Here is a 4,010-nt window from a genome sequence, read left to right on the forward strand (position 1 = left end):
TATTTATTAGGTAAAAGACATACATTTCTTTATTAGTGATATTAAATATATCCCCCCCATTTTTAAAGTTTATATTTCTTCTTTTGTAAATTGTTTCTTCTGTCATTTAAGTGCTTTTCTGTACAACTTCAACATGATATTTCCTACTCGTGGCTAGTGAGAGAATTATGGGGAAGCGTGGAACACTATTCAAATGCCAAGCATTGTTATGCTTTTTAATTTTATATGAAGACCTTCTGTTCAGTGATTCATGATTGACCACAGTTTGGGCAGGTGCATTTGTTAATGTTCTAAATTTTAAAAGAGGAAAATAGGAATTTCGTACATTACATTCAGAATTTGTTGCCATTCCTCTGCTACGTCATAAAAGGTCAGTTACCTTTGCTCACACTGACCTATTCTTCACCTCCCCACTTCTGCTTTGTGCCAGGAGAGCAGAAATCTGACCCTTTGGGGATGCCACCCTCTCCCCTACTGTTCTCTCCAACCTGAGGCGAACTTTCCCCTGCTTCCGAGAGCCTCTCAGAACTGGTGAGGTCAGCCTGCTCCTTGGAATCCAGAACCATTTTCAGAATCCTGAACTTCTGTGACATCTCAGGGTCCCCTTTGTGAGGTTTTTGACTCCTGCTGCTTCTAGCAAATCACAGGTGCTCGGTCATCATTGAACAACACTGATGACATCTCCTGGAGAAGTCCCGCGACTCTCCACGTCTAGCCCGATATTAATATGCCAGAATCTCATGCTGTCATTCTTCCTCACAGTCCAAATAAATCAGCCCCTTTATCCTGTCACAGGTTCTCTCTCCCTACCTTTCCTTAACATGTTTGGGGCTAGCGCTGCACTCTTCCAAGTGAGCCACAGGGCCAGGCCCTCTCCCAACTTCTTAAGCAAGTAAAGGTGGTATTCCAGGTACCTATTGCTACCTTATAACAACAACCATTCGATTATTTCTCACAATTTTATGGATTAGGAATTTGGGTAGGCTTAGTTGGATGATTCTTCTGTTCTATTGACACTGACAGAGATTACTCAGTGGTATTCAGCTGGCAAGTGGGCTTATCTGGAGGGTCCAGGATAGCTGCACTCATATCTGGTGGCTTGGTGGGGATGGATGGAAATGCCCACATGAAGCATCTCCAGCATGACAGCCTTACAGAATTTGATTTCTTACATGATGGCCCAGGGCTTTAAAAGCAAGTGTTCCAGTGAATAAGCCAGAAGCTACAAAGACTTTTATGATCCAGCTTCAGAAGCCACACAGCATCAGCTCTGTGTTTTTCTATTGGTCAAAGCATTCACAAGCCCTCCCAGATGCAAGCAGAAGGCACATGGCCCCTCATATTTGATGGGAGGAATGTCACACATTTGCAATTATGTTTTAAAATTACCACAGAGAGAAGGACTGAGGAAGATTTGCAGGCAGCATTGGGGTGAGGGCTGGGAATGTACAAGTTGATACCAGAGGTTCACTAGAGTTAGCAAAGAATAATGCCCCCTCTTATACATTTTAGTCATACTATATTGGACGTTCTCAATCTCTGCTTAGCCATCAGCTTCACAGCCTAATAACTGCTCCAGAGTTGTGCAACCTAAGACCACCAACAATATTACAGACACGTCCAATAGCCTTTTCTTTGTTTTTGTCCTCTCGAAGTTTCTTCTAAACTCAACACTCATCAAGACCTAACCTTTCTTTAATCATATTCTCAAGAACCAGGTTCTATGATGGGACATGCTACTATTTCTTGTCCAAACACTACCTTTGACAAGGCCATTTTCTGTAGGCCATAACTGTGGGTACCCCTAGGTTTGGCCCTTGATGTCTTTTCCTTGTCCCATTGTACTCCCTCCCATGTAAAGTAGACTCCTGTTCATCACATTCATATCACTGACTTCCAAATACTTGCCAGCTTTGATATCTTGTTCTCTTGGCATGTTATATGCGGTTTCCTATGGTGGCTATCTTTTCCTTGTCCCATTGTACTCCCTCCCATGTAAAGTAGACTCCTGTTCATCACATTCATGTCACTGACTTCCAAATACTTGCCAGCTTTGATATCTTGTTCTCTTGGCATGTTATATGCGGTTTCCTATGGTGGCTCTCTATGTAGATATCAACACTATTCTCTCCAAATAATTCCAAGACTTTAAAAGCTGCTCTCATCTTCTTACCCCTAAAATCACCTCCCCTTACCAACCGCCTCATGACAATTAGTTGGTACGCTCACTGAGCCTGCTATGCTACCCTTGCTCTTAAACTGAGTCATCTTTGAAAAATCTTTGACTCCACATCTAAGCATTCATAAAGCTGTATTGTCTATCAGTTCAAATGTGACATTTATGTGAGAGCACTGCACAATCTGTAAAGCACTACACAGGCATGAGGCAATAACATGACTCCATACTTCCAATAGATTTTCAGTGTCTGCTCTCAGACCCTCAGAGGGTCTGCTCCTCACCTGGGCTCTATAGTCTCATCTCTTCCCAACGTCTTGCCCTGCGTCTCTCTTCCTTCCCATCACCTAATTTCCCAGTGAGTCAGGCCAACAGAATGCATCTCAGCATCTTTGCCTTCATGCATACCACTCACTTGCCTCAATTATGCTTTATTTCAACAAGTATTTGCAGAGGAGAAAACCCACTGCGTCTTCCTTCTCCTCTCTGTTTATTGAGAGCCCACCCTACAGTCAACATTGCCTTCCTCAGGCAAGCCCCGCAAGCCTGGCCTCCCTTGGAAGCTCCGTAGGACTGGCTTCCTGCACAGTATGTGTGCCTTTTCTTATGGAAGAGTTGAATATTATTCTTTAGGAGCTTCATGTCTTATTTCCTCTGCTCCTGGAGGAGACAACTGTGACTTTCATTGACTCCCTTGGACTTAGTTCAGTGTTGAGTACCAGCAGGCTCTGCAAGGCTGGATGCAGATTCTGGTAAAATATAAAGGATCTTTGGCTTACAAGAGAGGTCCTAGAGGCTGGGGCCTGACCTCTCCCCCTTCCCTCTTTCTTATGATTTCTGACTACATTTCTCAAAGGTATTTTTTTAAGTTTTCAAAAAAAATAAATGAATGTTCAAAATAAATCTTTGCACAAAGACAGAAGTAGGAAAAGCTCCTCTTCTTACAATAAACACACACAACAATGTTTAATTTATCACTGTAAGTAAGTTAGCAGCAAGATTGCAGATCTGGGTTAGCTCTGGGTTAGCTCTGGGACTACATTTTACACAGTTGGAAGCAGAAGCTGGAGTAAAGACGACTTTCCCAGGGTCACAGAGTTATAGGTGGCAGAGCTGCACCTGGAGCCATCCACCCGCTAGTGTCCTTTCCACTGCACCCCCTAAGAAATGTAATTAAAAGGAGCAAGTTATATCTCATTTTCTGTAGTGCTTTAGCAATTTACTGTTTGCTTTCTAGTATGTCTGTTATCTCATTTGACATCTTCCTACAAAAAGTGATCAAACAAAACACTTTCTTTTAAAAGTTCAGTGTTCTTGGTTTCTGTGAGGGACATATCCGAGTCGGAATTTGGTGGTTGGAAAGGAACCGGGAGGATGAGAAGTTAAAAGGAGAGGAAGGGGAAGCAGAGAAGGCTGCAAGGGTCCTGGGGTGCCAGCGGAACAGGAGGGGCGCCCACTCATGCCTCTCCTCCGAGAGCGCCTACTCAGCAGGGCTCTTTACCAGGATCACTGAGATCCCGCCTGCTCCCCGCCGCAGCGGAGGGGGCGCAGCCACAGGGTGACAGAGGTGTCGCGCGCGGGGGACGCCCGCCGAGCGCAGGGCCCAGAGAGCGAGGTGCGGGGCTAGGGCTTTCGGGGTGAAGGGCGGCTCCCCAGACACTGAGCGAAGATGGGGGCAGGAGCGACCCGGCTCTTCAGGGCCCGCCCCTGCCAGGTCCCACGCCCGGGTCCTCTGAGACCTCGCGCGGCTCAGCCCCGGGGCGGCCGGGCTATATCAGCCTCCGCGGAGGGCAGGGCGCGGCGGGCCCTCCTGGACGAGGCGAGGAGGCGCGGA

Source organism: Galeopterus variegatus, unplaced genomic scaffold (genome assembly GCF_000696425.1).
Source record: "Galeopterus variegatus unplaced genomic scaffold, G_variegatus-3.0.2 Scaffold897, whole genome shotgun sequence".
NCBI lineage: Eukaryota > Metazoa > Chordata > Mammalia > Dermoptera > Cynocephalidae > Galeopterus > Galeopterus variegatus.